Source organism: Ahaetulla prasina, chromosome 2 (assembly GCF_028640845.1).
Source record: "Ahaetulla prasina isolate Xishuangbanna chromosome 2, ASM2864084v1, whole genome shotgun sequence".
Classification (NCBI taxonomy): Eukaryota; Metazoa; Chordata; class Lepidosauria; order Squamata; family Colubridae; genus Ahaetulla; species Ahaetulla prasina.
Genome location: NC_080540.1, coordinates 149,941,529 through 149,956,103, shown reverse-complemented (window position 1 = coordinate 149,956,103; position 14,575 = coordinate 149,941,529).

Genomic DNA, 14,575 nt, shown 5'->3' with positions numbered 1-14,575 from the left:
CATGACTGATGACGTGTTTGACCCCTCCCTCAGGCTGAGCCTAGTCATCTCCTACAGGATGTTTCAGCTCCATTTAACTGGAAACATCCATAACTGAACCTGACGAATTTTATGAAGCATATGGCTTCTCACTAATGAATCCAGTAGTAATATGTTGTGACTGAGTGCTGGCTCAAAAAAACTCAAGTCTTGTGTGTCAAAAGTGTACTCAGCTCTCAGCCCCATCTTTGCACAATATTTTCATCTCTTTAAAATTATTTAACCTGTTTAACTTCTGGGAAGTTTCACAAACTTATTTTCTGAAACCGCACACCCACTCCCAAAAATGAAAAATGTGCCAACGGTGATATCACCAGCTCACTAACCATACTCCTTGCAGTCTCCTGAAGGTAAAATAAATTAATAGAAGTTCAACCACTGAAGAAAAAAATGTAGCCTGAATTCTGAACCCACAAGTCAGGCTTGACTCCTGGTGACTACATAGACACTTCTCTGTCATTAATTTGGCAACAATACATAAATAGTTTACCACTGTCTTCTTCCGGGATGTTTTTTCAACTTCTAGCCATACCAATAATGTTAACCAGATCTGAGCTTTCTTAGCATTTTGGGGGATTGAAGATTCAGCCAAGCTCAGCAGCTCCTGCTGTGATATATGGTAAACTGCTTATATCACTATAGTTAGTCCATCTAACTCACTACTGTATTGTTAGGTGGTTTTGCAACTAATAAAGCAGCTTTTCAGAGAAGTGTGTGAGCCAGTTGATGAAAACCACAGTAGCTTTATTGTCAATTCTTTACCATAAAACTATGCTTTTTTTCTGTATATATTTTCTCATAAGCCTTTTTATCTAGACTAGAGAGAAGGCTTCTACTTCTAGCTCAACCCACACAAGCCTTCTGGCTTTCTAAAGTTAACTTTCAAAACTACCCTTTGCATTTAGGAACCACTTTTCTTATTAGGGCCTGCCACGTTGACTAGTAATGGTGGCTATTTCTTCATTTATTATTGCTACGTTGGTAGACCTATAGCGGGATGACTGTATACAGGGGTGTCAAACTGGCGGCCTGCGGGCCAGATGTGTCATGCACAGGCCACACCCACCCCAGCTCCATGAAGGTGAAAAACATCATGATACAACACATGACATCAACGTGACACGGCGAGTTTGACACCCGTGCTCTAGAACAACAGTCCCCAACCTTTCCAATTCCATGGACCAGCAGTGACAGTGGCAGCGGTAGCGGTGAGTGGTGGCGGTGGCAGTGGCAGTGGGTGGGAGGGAGGAAGGCAGAGATGGGTTTCAGTAGGTTCTGACCAGTTCTGGAGAACCGGTAGCGAAAATTTTGAGTAGTTCGGTAGTAAAAATTCCGACTGGCTCCCAAGTCCCATCTGATTGGGAGGAAATGGAGATTTTGCAGTATCCTTCCCCTGGATTGGGGTGGGAACAGAGATTTTACAATATCCTTCCCCTGCCATGCCCACCAAGCCACACCCACCAAGCCACACCCACAGAACCAGTAGTAAACATTTTTGAAACCCATCACTAGTGGGAGGGGATGGTTTCGCACATGCAACCTAATCCTGCAAATGTTGAAATGCTCTGCGCGCTCACCCGCCACTTATGTGACCTGGTTCCCAATAGGCCATGGACTGGTAGCAGGCCATGGACTGGGGGTTGGGGATCCTGTTCTAGAAGACATTATCATTATATTATATTATATTATATTAAATATATTATATATTATATATAGACATTATATTAAAGGGAGGGAAAAATATTAAAGGGAGGGAAAATGATATTGCCGTAGGCATATACTATAGGCCACCCAACCAACAGAGGAAGTAGATGAACTTTTTGCTAGTCAGCTAACTAAGGTATGTAGGAAGCACATTACAGTAGTAATGGGGGATTTCAACTACCCTGACATCAACTGGGAGACAAACTCTGCACCAAGTGGAAAATCCAACAGGTTCCTAACAAACCTAGCAAACAACTTTGTTTCCCAAAAAGTAGAGAAGGGAACAAGGGGATCAGCCATATTGGACTTAATTCTAACTAACAGAGATGAAATGATAGAAGGTGTTGAAGCTATAGGAATCTTGGGGGCAAGTGACCACGCAATATTGGAATTCAACATTATGCAAACACAAGTAGTAGAACAAAGTCAAACTAGTCTTGGACTTCAAGAGAGCTAATTTCAATAAACTCAGAGAGAGCTTAAGAAGGATTCCATGGATGAGAATCTTCAAGGGGAAAACAACTCAAGAAGCTTGGGAAATTTTGAAAAGTGAGATTATAAAAGACCAGTCTAGCACAATACCAATGAGGAAGAAAGATAATAGATCTCAAAAGAAACCAGCATGGATGCATAAAGAACTATCTGACAAATTGAAAGACAAAAAGGACACGTATAAAAAGTGGAAAGAGGGGCAAATAACTAAAGCAGAATATCAGCAAATAGCCCGAGCCTGTAAAGATGAAGTGAGGAAAGCTAAGGCTCACAATGAACAAAGGCTAGTGACAAAAGTAAAAAATAACAAAAAAAGCTTCTTCCAACATGTTAAAAACAAGAAAAAAGTCAAGGAAACAATTGGCCCATTGCTGGGAGAAAGTGGCAAGAAGATGACAAGCAACAGGGAGAAAGCAGATCTACTTAACTCATATTTTGCATCTGTCTTTACACAAAAGGAAAAAACAATCCAACTGATCAAAAACAGCACCACAAAAAACAGATTAGGAACACAAGTTAAAATAGGGGGGGAAATGGTAAGTGAACATCTGTCTACCCTAGACGAGTTCAAATCACCAGGACCGGATGGATTACACCCAGTGATGGGATTCAGCCAGTACGCACCACTTCTGGAGAACCGGTTCTTAACTGTCTAAGCAGTTTGGCAAACTGGTTGTTGGAAGAAATCATTAGGGCAGAGAACCGGTTGTTAAATTACTTGAATCCCACCATTGATTACACCCCAGGGTTCTGAAGGAACTGGCAGATGAAATCTCAGAACCACTGAACTATATCTTTCAAAGATCCTGGAGCACAGGGGAACTGCCAGAATACTGGAAAAGAGCTGATATAGTTCCCATCTTCAAAAAAGAAAAAAAAAACAGATCCAGGAAACTACAGACCTATCAGCCTAACCTCAATACCAGGGAAGATTCTGGAAAAGATAATCAAGCAACAAATCACCAAACACCTAGAAGCAAACAAAATAATAACCAAAAGCCAACATGGGTTTGTCAAAAACAGATCATGCCAGACTAATCTCATTGCATTCTTTGACAAAGTGACAAAATTAGTGGACCAGAGGAATGCTGTCGATATAATTTACTTGGACTTCAGTAAAGCATTTGATAAAGTAGACCATAACCTACTACTAGATAAAGTAGAAAAATGTGGGTTAGACAGCACCACCACCAGATGGATTCGTAACTGGCTGACCAACCGCACTCAATGTATAGTCCTCAATGGACCTACATCCACATGGAGGAAAGTATGCAGTGGAGTACCCCAAGGCTCTGTTTTAGGCCCAGTACTCTTCAACATCTTCATCAATGTCTTGGACGAGGGGATAGATGGGGAACTCATCAAATTTGCAGATGACACCAAGCTGGCAGGAATAGCCAACACTCCAAAAGATAGGCTCAAGATACAGAAAGATCTTGACAGACTTGAACATTGGGCGCTATCTAACAAAATGAAATTCAACAGTGAAAAAAGTAAGGTTCTACATTTAGGCCAAAAAAACAAAATGCACAGGTACCAGATATGTGGTACCTTGCTCAATAGTAGTAACTGTGAGAGGGATCTTGGAGTCCTAGTGGACAACCATTTAGATATGAGCCAGCAGTGTGCAGCAGCTGCCAAAAAAGCCAACACAATTCTGGGCTGCATAAACAGAGGGATAGAATCAAGATCACGTGAAGTGTTAATAGCACTTTATAATGCCTTGGTAAGGCCACACTTGGAATATTGCATTCAGTTTTGGTCACCACGATGTAAAAAGGATGTTGAGACTCTAGAAAAGAGTGCAGAGAAGAGCAACGAAGATGATTAGGGGATTGGAGGCTAAAACATATGAAGAACGGTTGCAGGAACTCAGTATGCCTAGTTTAATGAAAAGAAGGACTAGGGGAGACATGATAGCAGTGTTCCAATATCTCAGGGGTTGCCACAAAGAAGAGGGAGTCAAACTATTCTCCAAAGCACTTGAGGGTAGAACAAGAAGCAATGGGTGGAAACTAATCAAGGAGAGAAGCAACCTAGAACTAAGGAGAAATTTCCTGACAGAACAATTAATCAACTTGCCTGCAGAAGTTGTAAATGCTCCAACACTGGAAATTTTTAAGAAAATATTGGATAGCCATTTGTCTGAAATGATGTAGGGTTTCCTGCCTGGGCAGGGGGTTGGACTAGAAGACCTCCAAGGTCCCTTCCAACTCTGTTGTTGTTGTTGTTGTTGTTGTTGTTGTTGTTGTTGTTGTTGTTGTTGTTATTATCATCATCATCAATCATTAGCATGTTTCTCAGTCAGTTTTGGAGATGTTGAGCAATAAATTGAGTACTTCTTACATAAGGGCCCTAATGATGCTAGTGCATGTTAGCAATCTTCCAAGCTCATTCTGGTCATTAGAGAAGGCAGGAAAGCTTGATGGCTTAAATCCCATTAAAAAAATAACTAAATGGGGTTTGCTTTGCCCACATCTCAGGATGGTTTCAAAATTCAGATACCCTGTCGACTCTGTATTACATTATTCAAAAAGGTAGTCCTCGATCTCATTAATATATTGAGCATAACTCTTGAATCTAAACCAAACAGTTCTCCCCATAGCAGTTTCATGTGTACATTAAATAATGTTTGAGTTGATACACTAAACAAATTCCTAATTTGATTCTGGTTTAGTGTGCTGCTCAAATCCAGCTAAATGTTAACCATAAAATATGGTTGAGTGCAGTGTATGAATCCAGTGGATGAGTGCCAAAATGGACCTCTGTTAAATTCTACCATACCAGATAAACCCCTGAAGTCCTATCAGAAATAATCCATAACAATCTTTTGTGTGAAATCTTGGATACTTTAAATGAAACATAGCAAAGCAAAACACCATCCTGACATCTTTTTCACTCATTGGCTGAACTTGGGCTTTGTGGACTGATATGCTCTACATATTTTAATCACAGCATAAGCAGTATGTATTTATTCATTGGCTTAGATGTATAGGCCTCCAGATCCAAAGAATCTAGGTCAGAGGTGTCAAATTCGCGGCCCATGGGCCGGATGCGTCACACTCTGGCCACATCCACCCCCAGTTTAGCGAAGGGGGGAAAAGTGATGATACATCTGTGACAACGTGACAACATGAGTTTGACACCCCTGATCTAGGTGGGACATCAGGTTAAACTTCACATAATCATTTTAAATGCAGGGTGACTTTCATAAGATATTAGCTCTGGTACTTTTTCCCTTTTTGTTTACGCAAGAGCTTCATTTGCATTTCTGTCTAGACCAGCTGTCAGAGAGCTAGTTGTCCGGACTCCTTTCTCATTGGAATTGGAATTTGCATAGACAGTGGCTGCTTAAAAAGCAAATAGCATTCCCACCCAAGGCAACCAGACCAGGTACATATTCTATGTTTTTTGGATGTGGTTTGCTATTGCCTCTTTCCCAGGGCTGAGAGGGAACGACTGGCTCAAGATCACCTAGTTGGCTTTGTATCTAAGATGGGACTAGAACTCACTGATTTCTAGTCTGATGCATTAATATTAAACTAAACTGGTTCTCAATAATCCAGTTATGTGCTTTAAACAACCTAATCTAACCATGATGGCAGCCTGGGCAAATGCCTGAAGGCCAAAACGCTAGGAGCACCTATCTCAGTTATGTGAAATACTCGGGTAGTGTAGTTTTGTGCCACAGGCAGTTTATCAGCTCATCAGCTGGGAGTCAAGAACCCTCCAATCTCTGACTATTGAAGATTTGACACGGTCACAATGGATGATTGTGCAAATTAGAGATACAGGCAGTCCCCATTTAGCAACCACTACCTGGACCAACAAAAGCAGTTGCTAAATGAAACCATGACTATGCTTATAGTTTTACTTCAGCCATCTGTCCCAAAGGGTGTTTTTTCACGAGGCAGCTGGACTTTCAAGAAGTCCACTTGCCTCTTGAAACAGCACCCTTGGGACAACCTGAATGACTGAGAATCTCCACAGACATTTATTTCAGCTCTCCTTTCTTTTATAGATCTGCAAAGGTTGTAAATGTGAGGAACGGGTGCAAAATTATTTTTTCATCACTACTGCAACTGTGGATGGTTGCTAAATGAAGCAGTCACTAAACAAGGTCTGCCTGCAAATGAAGATAACTGGTAAAAAAAACAAACAGGTTGGTTCCCAATACCAATTCCAATTCCCACACTTTCCCTGAAAATAAGACCCTATCTTATATTTTTTTGAACCCTGAAATATGCGCTTGGCCTTATTGCCATGCGCTCAAAAGCCCGATTGGGCTTATTATCAGGAGATGTCTTATTTTGGGGAAAACAGGGTACAAGATTTTATTCAAGGTTCTTTTGGGGGGCAGGGGGGCTGGAACTGGACTAGGAAAGGATAGATTCCTTGAAAAACATATGCTAGACAAGAAAGGAAGGAAAGAACGGAGGAAGGATATAGAAGCCACTATTATAGATGCTAAGTCAGTATGGGCAACAAGCAAACCATGGGCTATACTCTCTTAGGCCCCCAAAACACACTTTGCAGGCAGAATAACACCACTGAATCCCTTATTTTGTAAAAATAAGGGATAAAGCACCCATTTTGCCTCTTAAATCTTTAAACCCTACTCAAATTAACTGGTTTTTTTCCAATTTTCCATCAAAAGAAGCAAATTGCTTATTTTCAAAATGGTATGCAGTAGCATTTTATAGGATAAGCTGACTTATAATTAAATCGTAAAAATGGTAAAAATATTAGGGAATTTATTTGCATTTACTATTGATATCTGAAGGTAATTGTTTCCTGATTGCTTATTTGTACCCTATGACTGTCATTAAGTGTTGTAAGTGTTGTACCTTGATGAAGGTATCTTTTCTTTTATGTACACTGACAGCATATGCACCAAGACAAATTCCTTGTGTGTCCAATCACACTTGGCCAATAAAAAATTCTATTCTATTCTATTCTATTCTATTCTATTCTATTCTATTCTATTCTATTCTATTCTATAATTGAGACAATAAATGTCTTGAATGGATATGGCCTGGGAATTGTTGGCTGCATCATAGAGATATTATTAGAAGAGACATAAAACATCTGGGATGAACATCACATTTCAGAGGTGAAAATTAAGCAGGCTTGTTTTCTCCTTGATAAATTGGTTGGAAGGGCTTTTTCTGATTAATTTCAAGATTTACAAGAGAGAAAGAGTGGATATATGGGGGGGGGGGGTTTCTCCCTTGTCTCCCCAGTAAAGATCTTCTGCTCCTACTAACAAATCTGTTGGGCATTTACTCTTTCCAAGCAGTTTTATGCAATCAAATCTTTTCCCACATTTACAGAGTAACAGTAAACACAATGTCACTTTCTCAACTTGCTCAATTTTTCCCCTTGGTAGCTTCTGTATTCTCTCCCTTGTTCTCCGCCAGGATATTTTTTTGCTCTAAACTTGTCCAAGTAGTGCTGTCTATCATTCCCCCCGATCTCACAATACTTGGGGCACCCTCTAGTTTCCAGGAACAAATAATCCGGTGTGTATAATGGAACAAATAATACATAATTTTCCAAATTTCTTTGGACCTTGACAATTTTCCACATTGGGTGATGATTTAAAAAATCTGCATCAGGGAGACAATATCACAAATCATGGTGACCCTGCCTTAATTTTACCTTTCTAATTTCCTTTTTCAGACTGAATACAAGCCCTGTGGATGAAGAAAACACATACAGGCCCATTTTCTAAAAAAAACAGAGCAGCTTCAGGTTTGTATTCTAAAATTCACAAAACGCCACTATAATTGTAAAAATGCATAGTCTTCAACTTACGAAGCGCAACTGATCCCAAAATTTCTGTTGCTAAGTGAAACATTTGTTAAGTGAGTTTTGCCCCGTTTTATGACTTTTCTTGCCACAGTTGTTAAGTGCATCACTGCAGGTGTTAAAATAGTAACCTGATAAGTGAATTTGGCTTCCCTATTGACTTCCCCTGTCAGACGGTCGCAAAAGGTGATCATGGGATCTCTTGGACACTGCAACCCTCATAAATATGAACCAGTTGCCAAGCATCTGAGATTTTGATTGCATGATGATGGGGATGGTGCAATGGTCGTGTAAAAAAATGATCATAAATCACTTTTTTCAGTGCTGTTGTAACTTTAAGCAGTCACTAAATAAACTGTTGTAAGTTGACAACTAGGTGTAAACTTTGGTGCTAGGTAAGGTAAAGATAAACGTTCCCCTCACACATACGTGCTAGTCGTTGCCGACTCTAGGAGGCGGTGCTCATCTCCATTTCAAACCCAAACAGCGCTGTCCGAAGACGTCTCCGTGGTCATGTGACCAGCATGAATCAACGCCAAAGGCGCACGGAACACTGTTACCTTCCCACCAAAGGTGGTCCTATTTTTTCTAGGTGCTTTCGAAACTGCTAGGTTGGCAGAAGCTGGGACAAGTATTGGGAGCTCACTAGGGATTCGAACCGCTGAGCTGCCAACCTTTTGATCGACAAGCTCAATGTCCTAGTCCCTGAGCCACCACATCCCTGTTAGGGATGTTAGGGCCGCGGTGTGGCTCAGGCTGTAAGAAGTCTGTTATTAAAACACAGCTGCCTGCAATTACTGCAGGTTCTAGTCCCATCAGGTCCAAGGTTGACTCAGCCTTCCATCCTTTATAAGGTAGGTAAAATGAGGACCCAGATTGTTGGGGGGGCAATAAGTTAACTTTGTAAAAAAACAAATAGAATGAGACTATTGCCTTACACACTGTAAGCCGCCCTGAGTCTTCGGAGAAGGGCGGGATATAAATGTAAACAAAACAAAACAAAAAAAAAGGTACAGGTATTTATTTTGGTTAAGCATATGATTCTTCGGGGGTACCCATTTTTTGCCTAAGACAGTTTACACTTTTTTTCTTTTTCCTGGCTCTAGGAAGGTGAATGAGATTTAATCCACCTACTTTTAACTCCCTCAAAAGCAACAAATGCTTTTGCCCCTGATGTCCTGAAGGATGCTCACTGGCACACGAGAGTGTCTTCTCCCCCCCCCCCTCTCTCTCCTAAAATCAGACTATTTTTAAACCCGCTTCTTTGCCTCCTGTTTGCCCCAGACTAGCAAATATTTGCCGCCACAAGTTTTCACAAATGTAAATTAAAGAGTGGGGAGGGGAAGAGGGAAGCCACCTCTCCCCTCGATGCCAGCCGACTAAAATTAGTTTGGGGTTTACTAGACGCATTGACTTCACGCTGCGAACGCTGAGTTACTTTCTGTGTTAAAAAAATATTATTGTTTACTTAACTGTTCTCAGTGAGAAATGTGCGTCTGTTTCTTTAAACGGCCAGCTCGGCAGGCAGACAGAGCGGCTCCGGGGTTGTTTGCACCTCCAGCCGAGGGCGGGGAAAGGAGAGCGATGGCAGAGATCTGAAGAGAGCATCCTCTTGTTGAGAAGGGGAGGAGAAATGGCCGAGAAGAGAAAAGGGTCAGGTTAGAAAGAATCCAGGGCAAAGCCAGAATTGGAGAGCTTCAAAGAAAGGCCCGTTTTGCTTCTGAAGCTCGGGCTAAGAGCAATTCCAGGTAATACAGGTAGTCCTGGCTTTACAAGAGTGACAGCTCAAAAGTACAACGTCACTGGAAGAAAGTGACTTACAGCCAGTTTTCACGCTTGCGATCCTAGTAGCGTTCCCATGGTCATGTGATCAAAATGAAAGATGCTTGGCAACTGACTCATATTTATGACGGTTGCGGTGCTCCGGGGAGGTGTGTGTGTGTGTCACATAATCCCCTTTTGAGATTGTCTGACAAGCAAAGTCAATGGGAGAGCCAGAGTCACTTAACAAGTTTGACTAATTTAACACCTGCAGTGTTTCGCTTAACGGTCGTGGCAAGAAAGGTCGTAAAACGGGGTACACTCACTTAAAATGTTTCACTTAGCAACAAAAAGTTTGGGCTCAATTCTGGGGTGGCGTTCACTTGTTTTCGCTACCAGTTCGCAAATGTGAGCATGCTCACGTGCCACCTCTGTGCACGCACAGAGCCTTCCGCGCATACGCAGAGCATCAAAAACGGGACGTGATGACATCCGGGCAGGTGGGTGGAGCCTCCCGCAGCCGCCGCTACTGGTTTGCCTGAATCGGGTATAATCGGCTGAATATCACCACTGACTCAAGTGTGGTTGTACGTCGAGGACTACTGTTGTGTCTTGCCCGCTCTCACCGCAGCCGGGGTCTGCTTATCTGCTTCCGAACGCTGAAGAATGTCCTCCCGACCCCAGCCCTGGCTCCATGCCCAGACAGGCTGAGGAGGGGGCATCTCCCGGCCCCAGCCCTGGCTCCATGCCCAGACAGGCTGAAGAAGAGCAAGTATCTCCAGCCCCCAGCTCTGGCTCCATGCCCAGGCAAACGGAGCAACTAGACCCCTCCCCCTCCTCCACAGCATGTGAGCCTGAGGAAGGTCTATTACCAACAGCTGCCGACTGGAGTGACCCTCGCGTCAGAAGACTTGATAGGCGGAGGCAACAGAAGGAAGGGAGGGGCAGGCCTGGATAAGTGCTGAGTCATGGAGCCACACCCCATGGCCTATATAAAGGACCTGCTTTCTGGCATTCTCTGAGTCAGGCAAAGTCTAAACATATCTTGCTGAAGTCACTTTCTGGTCTCCTGCCTACCTTGAGGACTTTGCTAGGACTTTGGCAGAGCTGCAGAGGCACGCCTGATTCGGATTTCCCTGACCCGGCCGTCAGCGGAGGAGTGGGACACGACAACTACCTGTACAAGTTTATAAGCAACCTTGTGCCTTCAGCCACTTTTCTTGCCAAAAATGAGGCGTCTTGATTTTAGCATAGGGATGGGCAGACTTCAGGCATTGGGGAGACTTGATCCCAGAGATGGCTATAGGGTATTGCATGCCAAAACAACTAGGTACAAAGACAGTTTTTTTCCCCCGGTGCCATCAATCTACTAAACAACTAATTCCCACAACACTGTTTTAGGCTATCAAACCATGTACTAGGGTTGTACAGGTAGGCCTCGACTTACAACAGTTCCTTCGGTGACCGTTCAGAGGTTACAACGGCACTGAAAAATGTGACTTATGACCATTTTTCACACTTATGACCGTTGCAGCACCTGCATGGTTACACGAGAAGTACATTGGGATGCTTGACAACTGACTCACGTTTATGACGGTTGCAGTGTCCCGGGGTCACGTGATCCCCTTTTGCAACCTTCTGACAAGCGAAGTCAATGGGGATACCAGATTCATTTAACAACCGTGTTGCTAATTCAAGGAGCGCAATGATTCACTTCACAAATGTGTCAAGAAAAGTTGTAAAATGGGGCAAAACTCACTTCTATAGATTTCTCACTTAGCAACCTATTGTGCTCATAAATTGAAGACTACCTATTACTATTACTATTATCCTTCTCATCTTTCCTATTACCTATTCCTTTAGCATCTTATGACTTCGTTGTTTGTATCTTATGATTTATGTTGATTGCTTTCATTTAGTATATTATGACTGTTTTGTGTGTGTCCCATCACACTTGGCCAATGAAGAATTCTATTATGGTCTATTATCTATTATTATAGAAGGCTCTTTTTTTTCTTCAGATTGGGCTTAATTAGCACACCTTGGAGACATCCAGGAGGACTCGTTAGGCTGGGTTAACCTCCACGCCCTCTTAAGAGTTTGTATATTTTGACAAGTTTTCATTTATGTGGTACTTTTCATTCGGGGAAGGTTGTCCAGTCGTAATTATAGCTGTCATAACAACCCGTCCATTATAAATAGTGTTATTCCATTTCTATAATTTGTATTCGACCCAAAGAGCTGCTAGTAAATGCCTGTGGAAAATTAGCCTCTGGAGAAGAAATATGTATGTTTCCCGTATACAGATTATTATAAACCTGCGTACACATTCTGTGTATCTGTCTTCTGTACCCGACTGCAGACATTATATCTACGAAAGACTGATGGAGAAAGGAGCAATATTTGGTCCAGGACTCAAACGCATTCTTACATTTAGACTTTAGCTGATTTTACTCTTTTAATATACTGAATTTGCAGTCTATTATTATTATTTTTTGCATACATCTCTTTAAAAAAAATAATTTATTGTGAGAAGGGTCCGCAAAGTTTGAAAGTTACCTGGCCTGTCTGGATTTCTGCTTCGGTTTATTTATTTCTATCTTGCTTTTATAGGGACGTGGTGGCTTAGTGGATAAGATGTTGAGCTTGTCGATCGAAAGGTCGGCAGTTCAGCGGTTCGAATCCCTAATGCCACGTAATGAGGTGAGCTCCTGTTATTTGTCCCAGCTTCTGCCAATCTAGCAGTTCGAAAGCACGTAAAAAATGCAAGTAGAAAAATAGGGACCACCTTTGGTGGGAAGGTAACAGCATTCTGTGCGCCTTTGGCGTTGAGTCATGTCGGCCACATGACCCCGGAGATGTCTTCAGACAGCGCTGCCTCTTTGGCTTTGAAACGGAGATGAGCACCGCCCCCTAGAGTCGGGAATGACTAGCATGTATGTGCGAGGGGAACCTTTACCTTTACCTTATCTTGCTTTTATTATTTTTACAAATAACTCAAGAAGGCGAACGTACGTAATACTCCTCCTTCTTCCTATTTTCCCCACAACAACAACAACAACCCCGTGACATGGGTTGGGCTGAGGGAGAGAGAGGGACTGGCCCGAAGTTTAGTTCCTAGGATGTTTAGAATTTGGTGCCGCTTATAACTTGCTTTCACATATAACGTACCCCAACCATAATGCAAATTGTTTGGATTTCTTATATTGTATGAGCCCAGCTGTTATGGATGTTGGATTATGGCCTAGTGTCTTAAGTAATTAAGTAATCTTACATATAGGAAAAAAGAACCCAAACACTAAGTAAATACTTGATGGACATTACCTTACAGATGACCCCCACCCCGTTAAAGACCTTGGAGTTTTCGTGTCAAATGATCTAAGTGCCAAAGCCCACTGCAACTACATAGCAAAAAAAGCTCTAAGAGTTGTAAACCTAATCTTGCGTAGCTTCTTCTCTAAAAACACCACACTACTAACCAGAGCATATAAAACATTTGCTAGACCAATTCTAGAATACAGCTCGCCTGTTTGGAACCCTCACCACATCTCTGACATTAATACAATTAAATGTGTCCAGAAATATTTTACAAGAAGAGTTCTCCATTCCTCTGAAAACAACAAAATACCTTATCCCACCAGACTTGAAATCCTAGGCTTAGAAAACTTGGAACTCCATCGCCTTCGACAAGACCTAAGTTTAACTCATAGAATCATCTATTGTAATGTCCTTCCTGTTAAAGACTACTTCAGCTTTAATTGCAATAATACAAGAGCAACCAATAGATTTAAACTTAATGTCAACCGCTTTAATCTAGATTGCAGAAAATATGACTTCTGTAAGTGCTTGGAATACTTTACCTGACTCTGTGGTCTCTTCCCATAATCCCAAAAGCTTTAACCAAAAACTTTCTACTATTGACCTCACCCCATTCCTAAGAGGACCATAAGGGGCATGCATAAGCGCACAAACGTGCCTACCGTTCCTGTCCTATTGTTTTACTTTTTCTTCTTATATATATATATATGCTTATACCTCCTAATATTTACTCAGATATATGTTTATATACTATATAATCTTTTTGTATGATACCTACATATATTGTTGTGACAAATAAAATAAATAAATAAATAATTCTGGGAATTATAGCTTATTAAATTGTAGTTAAAGTATTAGTGCACTGTGGTGAATTATCCTTGGAGATGACCACTTGTCTATCACAATTTCCTTTCTGTTATACATATACACCTGTCTTTTCTTGTACACCAATCCCATACAGCCAGACTGAGTCCCCCCTTTCTGAGCGGACTCAAAATATTGTTTGCCTGAGATAGTGGAACCTACTCCATTCCAGGTTTAAGAGCTGGTTGGACTGATAGTTGACTATTCAAGCATTGATCTTAGACGTTATCTTCTGCCCTACCTGAAGCAAAGGCCAAACAGTTCTGATCTGCTTAGGACAGGGATCTGCAAACTTGGCTCTTTTAAAACTTGTGGACTTTGCTGGCTGAGGAACTCTGGGAGTTGAAGACCACAAGTCTTAAAAGAGCCAAGTTTGCAGACCCCTGGCTTAGGAGAAACCCCGATACTGCCATCTCACCAGTATAAGGCATCTAAGATAGCTGTGTCAGTTTGCATATTGGTAGATCTGGTGCCATCTCTTGTGTTTCTCAATTCCAAAACTTCCTTGCATGATTTCAGGGATTAGAATGTGAGGAAGTATTGGAGGAAAATTTCCTCGTCCGTCTCTAGTTTTTCAGTAGTTGGA